Genomic DNA, 12,035 nt, shown 5'->3' on the forward strand with positions numbered 1-12,035 from the left:
GGTTACAATCTTCTATTTATAACCTAACCACCCAACTGGATTTGGGCCTTCAGAAATCGCAGCAAATCTTTCCTTTGCTGTTACAGAGCTGGCAGAACTCTTCTGCTACAATCAAGGTCTTCAATCTTTTATTTCCTAAAAAATCTCCATATTTGGAAACTGTATATTCACCAAATATTCTGATTGAGTCTTCAAGACCTCCACAAATAATGCCACATAGGATTCTAACTAATCCCAAAATATTAAATCAGTTAACACATAACAGAATTAACTAATTCAGTTTTATACACAGCTGGGCTTGGACAACTTGAAAACCCTAAATATATTTTCCAATCAAATCTTTTTATAACAGTTGTATAGATCTCCTTGGAAAATAATCAAATCTGGTTGAAATCCCTGATTGAATGCGCCTGCTAGCCATATCTTCAATCAACCAATGATTGTCATTAATTGTGCAATCACAAAACACCAGACATTCATACTGAATGTTCTGTGTACAGGATGTCATGACATCGGGTCTGACATCCTAGAAAAATCCTGCATAATCCAATTTCCTTTTATAGCAGGTATAGCCATATCAGATACCATGACATTGTGTATGTCATCTGAAACAATCCTGCATGAACATGTCTTCCATTTAAGCTCCAGCAGGTACATCCAATATCAGAAGCCTTGTCATTGTATGTGGCATTCTGAAACAATCCTGCATGAACATGTTCTTGAACTCCAGCAGGTACATAGGATATCTCATGTTAAGACATCACACATGACATCTTGTGAACACTCTTTGTTTTACCAAAATTGTTGCTGTAACACCCTTCTAAAATACCCCAATAATTAATTAATTCAACAAAACATAAATCAGAGTAGATATGCAATTTAAGGGTGTCACACTTGACACTTCACACCATTCACCAAAATAACTTGTCATGCTCATTTATTAAACAAAATAAAACATTGCACAATTCGCAGCGGATAGAGATCTAATCAATCATGCAAACCATGTAACACATTACATGTAAAGTTGTTCAACAACCAAAATCCAATTAAAGTAAAACATCCCGTCCCGATGTTACATCTACCAGAGCATGACCCACTAAGGAACTACACTAGACTCCAAGCACTAGCTTCTACTCAATCACTGCTCGTTACCTGAAACATAGTTGTAAGGGTGAGTTCCTCAATCGATATAATAAGCATTATAAAATATCATGTAATGCTAAGTAAGTTAACACATTTCATCACCCAAATCAGATCACACATTCAGCAACGGCAACATCAACTCAAAATCATACTCATACTCAACCCAACACAAAACACACGTATAATATTGGAATACATCCATTCATATTATACGCCATACATATATTATGCAATGAGACTCCATGCATGTGGTACCGACTATTCATGAACACATAGTTCAACCTCACCGATCAAATCCAGATACGGCTACCAAGCTCACTAGTCCCACTCATTTGAGACCTAGTGACTCACTCACTAATTCCTCACCATGGGAATTAGCTACCACCCCAAGGGCTATGCTATGCACGCTAAATCACCTAGCATGCAAATATCAACAACAATCCACAATAACTCACTCACTAATTCCTCACCATGGGAATTAGCTACCACCATAAAGGCCATACTATGCACGCTAAATCACCTAGCATGCAACATCAACAACAATCCAAAATGGACATATGCTCACACTCTAAGCCATAAACAGTCCATTCACAATCGCATACATAATAGATATATTCACAGCATTATGCATATCATCATACATCATCAGCATATTTATCACAGAATCATATTCATATCATGCCAAATAATAAATCACAGTATTAGCACACTCTACTAATACCTATACTGCTCAAAACAACGGGAAATGATCCCTACTATATCATCCACCGATATAGGCCAATCATCCAATATGTCCACAATATTTAAATATCAATTTTTCACTTTTCCAACAGTGTTAACCGGTTAACGCCCTGGGTTAACCGGTTAATGCAAAACAGAACACGCTTTCTGGCAATTTTTAACAGTGTTAACCGGTTAACACCCTGGGTTAACCGGTTAACGAAGAACAAAAATTAATTTTTCTAAATCATAACAGTGTTAACCGGTTAACACCCTGGGTTAACCGGTTAACGCAAGACAGAAAGCTGTTCCTGCGCTAACACGAACAGAATGCAGAATTACCCGCATTTTTCGCCGTCGGAGGACTTCCGGACCTCCGATTTCGATTCCGTAAACGGCTACACGTCCAGAAAATCACAACTCATCCAATTATAGATTTAATCACAATTTTTAACGTAATTTGATCATCACAATTTGCAACATTCATCATCCAAATTAGGGTCAATTCAATGACTTATTACTACCCATTACATGTTAACCCATAATACCCATTAAACGACGATAAACCCCCCTTACCTGAGTTAATCCGGCAATCCTTTAGCTTCAAGCTTTTCCCTTCTTCAACCCTTGCTCTCTTGCTCTTCCTCTTTGCCCTTTTCCACTTTCTGTCGCTTCTCTGGTTTTCACGTGAAAAACCCTTTTTACCAAATGGAACTCTTTATATATATTCCAACTTATTATTCCAATAATAATAATTCCAAATAATATCCCAATAATAATCTAATTATTTAATTAAATTAATAAATATACTATTAACTTAATTTAAATAATTATCATATTTTATCGGGGTGTTACAACTCTCCCCCACTAAAAGAGTTTTCGTCCTCGAAAACATACCTCAAGCGAATAACTCTGGATAAGACTCCTTCATCTGACTCTCAAGTTCCCAAGTCACATTGCCACCTACTGGTCCTCCCCAAGCTACCTTTACCAAAGCAATCTCTTTACCCCGCAACTGCTTCAACTCTCGATCCTCGATGCTCATAGGTGATGTTTCAACAGTCAGGTTATCTCTCACCTGTACATCATCTACTTGGACCACATGCGACGGATCAGGAATGTACCTCCTCAACTGAGACACATGAAAAACCTCATGCAAATTCGCAAGTGACGGAGGTAAAGCGATACGATAGGCTACCTCCCCTATCCTCTCCAAAATCTGATAAGGACCAATAAATCGAGGTGTCAACTTCTTCGACTTCAAAGCTCGACCAACCCCAGTTATCGGAGTAACACGAAGAAACACATGATCTCCCTCTTGAAACTCAAGTGACTTCCTCCTCTTGTCGTGATAACTCTTCTGACGACTCTGAGCGATCCTCATCTTCTCCTGAATCATCTTAATCTTTTCCGTAGTTTGTTGAACAATCTCCGGTCCAACCACAACACTCTCACCGGACTCATACCAACATAAAGGTGTCCGACATCTCCTACCATACAAAGCTTCAAACGGTGCCATACCAATGCTCGAATGAAAACTATTGTTGTAGGTAAACTCAATCAAAGGTAAATAACAATCCCAAGCACCTCCCTTTTCCAAAACACAAGCCCTCAAAAGATCCTCCAGTGACTGAATCGTCCTCTCAGTCTGACCATCAGTCTGCGGATGATATGCAGAACTCAATCTCAGCTTAGTTCCCAAAGCCCTCTGCAAACCTTCCCAGAACTTCGATGTAAATCTAGGATCTCTGTCCGAAACAATACTCGACGGAATACCATGCAAACTTACAATTTTCTCAATATACAACTCAGCTAATCTCTCTAACGGATAATCCATTCTGATCGGAATGAAATGAGCCGATTTTGTCAATCTGTCAACAATCACCCAAATAGCTTCAAAATTCTTAATTGTCCTCGGTAAACCAGAAACAAAATCCATACTGATACTATCCCACTTCCACTCTGGAATAGCCAACGGTTGCATTAGCCCAGACGGCTTCTGATGCTCAATCTTTGACTTCTGACAAGTCAAACAAGAATAAACAAAACTCGCAATTTCTCTTTTCATTCCCGGCCACCAAAATAACTTTTTCAAATCATGATACATCTTCGTAGCCCCAGGATGAATACTCAGGCCACTACGATGTCCTTCCTCAAGAATACTCTTCTTAAGTTCGGTAACATCCGGAATACACACCCGAGCTTCCCACTCAGATACCGCTTCTATCTTAGAAGGATCAACAGCAACACCACCTCTTGAAATCACATGACCAAGAAAACTAACCTCTTCTAACCAAAATTCACACTTGGACAGTTTAGCAAATAACTTCTTTTCTCGAAGAACTCCTAAAACCACTCTCAAATGTTCAGCATGCTCTTCTTCAGATTTCGAATACACCAAAATATCGTCAATAAACACCACAACAAACTTGTCTAGGTACGGATGGAAAATCCTATTCATATACTCCATAAATACTCCAAGCGCATTAGTCACACCAAAAGGCATTACAGAATACTCATAATGTCCATACCTTGTTCTAAAAGCAGTCTTCTGAATATCCTCAGTTTTCACACGTATCTGATGATACCCCGATCTCAAATCTATTTTGCTGAACACACTCGCACCAACCAACTGATCCATCAAATCATCAATCCTCGGCAAAGGATAACGATTCTTGATCGTCACTTTATTCAGTTGCCTGTAGTCCACACACAACCTCATAGTACTTTCTTTCTTCTTAACCAATAACACTGGTGCACCCCACGGTGACACACTCGGACGAATAAATTTCTTATCCAACAGATCTTCCAGCTGACTCTTCAATTCAGCTAACTCAACAGCAGACATACGGTACGGAGCCATCGACATCGGCCTAGTACCAGGTACTAAATCAATCGAGAACTCAACTTCACGCTCTGGCGGTAATTCATTCACTTCTTCAGGAAACACATCAGGAAAATCACACACCACGGCTAGATCGCAAATCACTAGTTTATCTTTAGCCTCCAAAGTCGCTAACAGCATAAACAACTCTGCCCCATCTGCTACTGCCTCCTTCACCTACCTTGCTGATAGAAACAAACTCTTTCCTTCCTCAATCTCAGGAAAGATCACAGTCTTATCAAAACAGTTGATATAAACTCGGTTAAACACCAACCAGTTCATACCCAGGATAACATCAATCTGCACTAGTGGAAGACACACGAGGTCCATCCCAAAGTCTCTACCAAAAATACTCAAAGGGCAATTTAAACAAACTGAAGTAGTAGTCACTGAACCCTTCGCAGGAGTATCAATCACCATACTCCCATGCATCTCAGATATCTCTAATTTAAGTTTCACAGCACAATCCAAAGATATAAAGGAATGAGTCGCACATGTGTCAATAATAGCTACAAGAGGAAAGCCATTAATATAACACGTACCTCGGATCAAACGATCATCTGCAGAAGTCTCTGAACCCGATAAAGCAAAGACCTTGCCTCCCGACTGGTTCTCTTTCTTCGGCTTAGGACACTGTGGGCTAATATGACCACCTCTCCACAGTTGAAACAAGTCATAGTCTTCGACCGGCACTCTGCGGCCAAGTGACCACCCTTGCCACACTTGAAACACTTCTTCTCAGCACTGGTACACTCATGGAAACGATGTCCAGCCTGACCACATCTGTAACACTTAGCAGGGGCACTGGAGTCTCCCCCACTAGGTCTCTTCATCCCACTCTGTCTCTGGAAACCTTTGCCAGCTGCATACGGTTTCCCACGATCATTCTGATTCTTGCCTTTCCTATCAACCCTTTGCTGATAGCTCTCCGCTCTGGCCTTGGTATCCTGTTCAAAAATTCTGCAACAGTCAACCAGGTCAGAAAACACTCTGATCCGCTGATACCCAATAGCCTGCTTGATCTCGGGACGTAACCCGTTCTCAAACTTCACACATTTTGAAAATTCCCCAGTAGCCTCATCATAGGGAGTGTAATACTTCGACAGCTCTGTGAACTTAGCAGCATACTCAGTAACAGACCGGTTGCCCTGCTTCAATTCTAAGAACTCTATCTCTTTCTTTCCTATGACATCCTCTGGAAAGTACTTCCTCAGGAATCTCTCTCTGAACACCGCCCAAGTGATCTCAGCACCCCCAGCAGCTTCCAACTCAGCGCGGGCAGCAACCCACCAATCATCTGCTTCCTCTGATAGCATATGCGTACCGAACCTGACCTTCTGGTTATCGGCACACTCAGTCACTCGGAAGATCCTCTCGATCTCCTTCAACCACTTCTGAGCACCATCTGGATCGTATGCTCCATTGAACATTGGAGGATTGTTCTTCTGGAACTCACTCAGTTGACGAGCAGCTCCCAGTCCCACGACATTCGGATTTCCTCCAAGTACTCCAGCTAGCATACCCAGAGCCTCAGCAATCGCAGCATCGTCTCTACCTTTTCCAGCCATCTCTATTCTGAAAACCCAACAAGCTAAAACAATAAGTACTGATAGGGTTACACAACACCTATCACGTACAGGGAAACAGAAAAATTACGACTCGACTCGACCGACTATGCTCTGATACCACTAATGTAACACCCTTCTAAAATACCCCAATAATTAATTAATTCAACAAAACATAAATCAGAGTAGATATGCAATTTAAGGGTGTCACACTTGACACTTCACACCATTCACCAAAATAACTTGTCATGCTCATTTATTAAACAAAATAAAACATTGCACAATTCGCAGCGGATAGAGATCTAATCAATCATGTAAACCATGTAACACATTACATGTAAAGTTGTTCAACAACCAAAATCCAATTAAAGTAAAACATCCCGTCCCGATGTTACATCTACCAGAGCATGACCCACTAAGGAACTACACTAGACTCCAAGCACTAGCTTCTACTCAATCACTGCTCGTTACCTGAAACATAGTTGTAAGGGTGAGTTCCTCAATCGATATAATAAGCATTATAAAATATCATGTAATGCTAAGTAAATTAACACATTTCATCACCCAAATCAGATCACACATTCAGCAACGGCAACATCAACTCAAAATCATACTCATACTCAACCCAACACAAAACACACGTATAATATTGGAATACATCCATTCATATTATACGCCATACATATATTATGCAATGAGACTCCATGCATGCGGTACCGACTATTCGTGAACACATAGTTCAACCTCACCGATCAAATCCAGATACGGCTACCAAGCTCACTAGTCCCACTCATTTGAGACCTAGTGACTCACTCACTAATTCCTCACCATGGGAATTAGCTACCACCCCAAGGGCTATGCTATGCACGCTAAATCACCTAGCATGCAAATATCAACAACAATCCACAATAACTCACTCACTAATTCCTCACCATGGGAATTAGCTACCACCATAAAGGCCATACTATGCACGCTAAATCACCTAGCATGCAACATCAGCAACAATCCAAAATGGACATATGCTCACACTCTAAGCCATAAACAGTCCATTCACAATCGCATACATAATAGATATATTCACAGCATTATGCATATCATCATACATCATCAGCATATTTATCACAGAATCATATTCATATCATGCCAAATAATAAATCACAGTATTAGCACACTCTACTAATACCTATACTGCTCAAAACAACAAGAAATGATCCCTACTATATCATCCACCGATATAGGCCAATCATCCAATATGTCCACAATATTTAAATATCAATTTTTCACTTTTCCAACAGTGTTAACCGGTTAACGCCCTGGGTTAACCGGTTAACGCAAAACAGAACACGCTTTCTGGCAATTTTTAACAGTGTTAACCGGTTAACACCCTGGGTTAACCGGTTAACGCAGAACAGAAATTAATTTTTCTAAATCATAACAGTGTTAACCGGTTAACACCCTGGGTTAACCGGTTAACGCAAGACAGAAAGTTGTTCCTGCGCTAACACGAACAGAATGCAGAATTACCCGCATTTTTCGCCGTCGGAGGACTTCCGGACCTCCGATTTCGATTCCGTAAACGGCTACACGTCCAGAAAATCACAACTCATCCAATTATAGATTTAATCACAGTTTTTAACGTAATTTGATCATCACAATTTGCAACATTCATCATCCAAATTAGGTTCAATTCAATGGCTTATTACTACCCATTACATGTTAACCCATAATACCCATTAAACAACGATAAACCCCCCTTACCTGAGTTAATCCGGCAATCCTTTAGCTTCAAGCTTTTCCCTTCTTCAACCCTTGCTCTCTTGCTCTTCCTCTTTGCCCTTTTCCACTTTCTGTCGCTTCTCTGGTTTTCACGTGAAAAACCCTTTTTACCAAATGGAACTCTTTATATATATTCCAACTTATTATTCCAATAATAATAATTCCAAATAATATCCCAATAATAATCTAATTATTTAATTAAATTAATAAATATACTATTAACTTAATTTAAATAATTATCATATTTTATCGGGGTGTTACAGTTGCCAACTCTTAGAATCAACAATTTGGATTTGGAATGATAGAGTTATGCATTTTTTAAGTTTGAAAAAATCACTTGATCAATGGTATAGGTCAAAAGTGACCTATAATGTAACCTCATATCACATCCTCAAAAAAGTTGAATTAGCTCCCACTCCAAACATCAAAGTTGAATTATACACATTTAATTTGATTGTGCAACTTGGAAATATTTCATCTCATAAAAATTGAGCAAGTTATGGCATTGGGAAGTTGACTTTCAAATTAAGGTTTAGACAAAATGACCTATAATGTTTCAACATAGAAAATGTTTTTCCAAGAAAAACTAGCTATAGGTATCAACATGAAAGTTGTTTGGAATGTAATTTAGAGTAAGTTTGATCTTGTAATAATTTTCATATGGTGAAAATTGTAGGAGATAGGATCTAGGGAGACCCAGTTTTGATTAGATGAATCCATCTGGCCAACCACCATCAACCAACTTGCTAACTTCCAATTCTCTTGATTTTCTTGGATCATGGTAGATCATATATGCATAAGATGATGAATTTTGAAGTGTCCCTTGAGAAATTTGATCAATTTGTGAGATAGCTTGTTGGAGAAGTTATTCAAGATACCCAGTCAAACTAGGGTTTCCAAGGCAAATCACCCTCAAACTCTTGAAGAAAACTTGAATAATATAATATGTAGAGAACATTGGGACTCATATATGATGTTCATAACTATTTTTTAACCAATTCTTGGTTGTGCTCTTTGTTCATGAGGGTCTCAAACTCTAGATGTAAACTTGATGAATCAATGAGATCATGCCCTTCCTACAAAAGAGTTAGGAAAATGTAGAGACATATTTTTTGGTATTTTGGTTAGTGAAATGATAAACTACAAGTATGATATAATCACAAAGTGCTTGGTGATCTCTCCCAAAACAAGCCCAATGAAAGAGGGGTAAGGAGGATACCAATACATTATCCTAATGCTAATGCTTATGATGGAATTTCATGAGGGACCTTAGGGACAAAATTAGGGTCTTATAGGTAACGATCGCGTCTCCTTCGACTTTCTACGATCAGGGTGTGCTTGCTTGCCGTTCCGAGCTTTTTGATTTTGCACAGGGTAACGGTGCAGGAATCCTCCCCCTCTGTAGTGATTGGAGTGCTCTTTTTATAGAGCCAAAACCGTTAGTCTCCGCTGCATGGGGGTAATGAGTTGGCCTTGGATCCTCCAAATCATTTGGTTAGAATGAAATCTTTTTCAGATCTAGTGTGGTCCCTAACCTATCACGGGTGGAAAGGCAAGTTGGCTTCATTGGTAAGATCCAATGGAAAGCATGTAACCATTCTTAATAACTCCCTTTTTTTACCGTGGTAAGACTGTTTTACTAAATTCACCGGAAGCGGTTGATTGATTCTTAGTTTCAACCTGCATGTTTGAAACATTTTGGGGAGTATCCTTGAGAAGTTAACATGAATAGCATCCAAACGAGGTAACCTCTTAGAGCGACTTGGAGATGAGGCTTAATCATTTTCATTAGTTTATTCTTTACTCATGTTATATTTGATCGCTTGGCTTGTGGTTCTTTACAGGAACAAACTATTTGTAGCTTGCCTTAACTGGTATTCCTCTTATGGTTCGACATGGTTTGCGCATTATATTTTCAAAGCGATTGGCAAGGTTGAAACATGTCGTCTCCCCAATGCTTTGAGGCAACTCTGAATGACAGACTCTCAATCTCTACAAGGCCTCCAAACTACCACAAATATGAATGCAAACTCAAAAAACTCCATCATTCGTCGGGTGACAGATCATTTAAATAGTGAAGATATTTGGCACAATCATATTCATGGTGACACAACAAGTCTCAAGTCATCTTCCCTGAGAACCTGCTACAAGGATATTCTCTCTTTTATGTCCTTTGATCCTCAAGAAGGAAGTAAACTTGGGAAAATTGGTAACTTTCTCAAGGTTTGTATTTCAAGTGATTGCTTCTTACTCCTTCGGGTGCTTGATCTTGAACGCGTTTACAAGCCCAAGTTACCTAACCGCATAGCAAGACTTACCCGGCTAAGGTATCTTGGCTTGAGATGGACCTACTTAGAGTCACTTTCATCATCAATAAGCAAGTTGTTAAAGCTACAGACACTTGATCTGAAACATACTCACATACATACTCTACCTAACTCCATTTGGAAGATAGAACTCAAACACTTATTCTTGAGTGAGACTTACCGCACCAGATTTCCACCTCAACCTAAAGGCAAATCACTATCTAATCTCCAAACTTTGTCAAGACTGTTTGCAGGTGAGGAGACTTCAGTCTGGGGTGGGTTGGACAATTTAGTCAACATCAAAAATTGGGATTGGCATGCCAATCAATGTCATTACAGGAAGAGGCAATGAAAAAACAACTTGAAGTTGTGGCTTATTGGATCACAAAACTAGAACGCCTTCAACCACTGCGACTAAAATCAAGGGATGAACAAGGGAAACCTTGGATTTTACACTTGAACTCTTTTGTAAATCATACAAATCTCACCGACATATATTTGCTGGGAGGCTTGAATAGTTCATATGTTTTGTCCCAGTTTCCACTTAGCATTATTGAACTAACCCTATCACATTCAAAACAGGCTGATCCCATGACACTTTTGAAATATTTTCCAAATCTTCGAACACTGTGTTTACTCGTAGAGTCATATGTAGGAACAACTGTGGGTTTGTGAATCTCAAAGCTTTCCTCAACTTCGTGTATTAAAATTGTGGATGTTGCGTTTTGCAGGTTGCAGTTTTGGTCATGGCTTGGTGGTGGTGTAGCCTGAATGTTGTTGTTTCGCCTTTAGTTTACAACTGGAAGGTGTTCCGCCATGATTCCAACAGTTTTTATGCACAACATCATTTTCCTTAAGTCGAACCAATGTGGTGACACTACTGATTGTCCTCATTTCACGGTTTTCATTTGATGGTTTAGGATTTGGTTTAGCAATATGAACATGAATCAAGACAAAGAATGGAGTTTGTGATGGACATCATGAGAAAACGAATTAGGGATCATGCATTTAAGGGCTTAAAGGTAAATGGTTGATTTTGGTCAACTGGTCGACCCAACAGTCAACCCAGATACCAGTGCCTATTTTCTTATGGGCAATCGAATATGGACAACAATATCCTAAATCAAATGACCTAGGCCAGTGATTATGAACCAAATTGGATAAATATCAACCAAATGATAGTTTGTACATAAGGCCTTTAACTAGCAAAGTCATGAAATCCGGGTTTCAACTCGCATGATGTGTAACACCATATTCCTCAATCCAGAACCCCAGTTTTATCAACCACAACCCTAAGTTTGTGACACCTGTTAGCAGACGTAAGTCATGAATGGATTGAATGAACATGAATGATTATGAATGATGTTATATGGATATCAATTTAGTCAGATGGACACAAAACAAAAACTAAAGAAGAAGGGCAAATTTTGGGGTATGACACAGACATTAACAATTCATTCATATGCATCATTTATTCCATTAGGGGATTACCATAGATTCAAAATTCTTGGCTTGTGGAGCTAGGGTTTGCATGTGTAATAACTTGAAAAGTGTGACTTGGACTTTCATCAAAGCCTAGGGGATGTGAAACCCTAATTGCTTGATGGTGGAGGTATGAATTCAAGAAGGTGATATCTAAGA

The sequence above is a fragment of the Lathyrus oleraceus genome, chromosome 6 (genome assembly GCF_024323335.1).
Source record: "Lathyrus oleraceus cultivar Zhongwan6 chromosome 6, CAAS_Psat_ZW6_1.0, whole genome shotgun sequence".
Classification (NCBI taxonomy): Eukaryota; Viridiplantae; Streptophyta; class Magnoliopsida; order Fabales; family Fabaceae; genus Lathyrus; species Lathyrus oleraceus.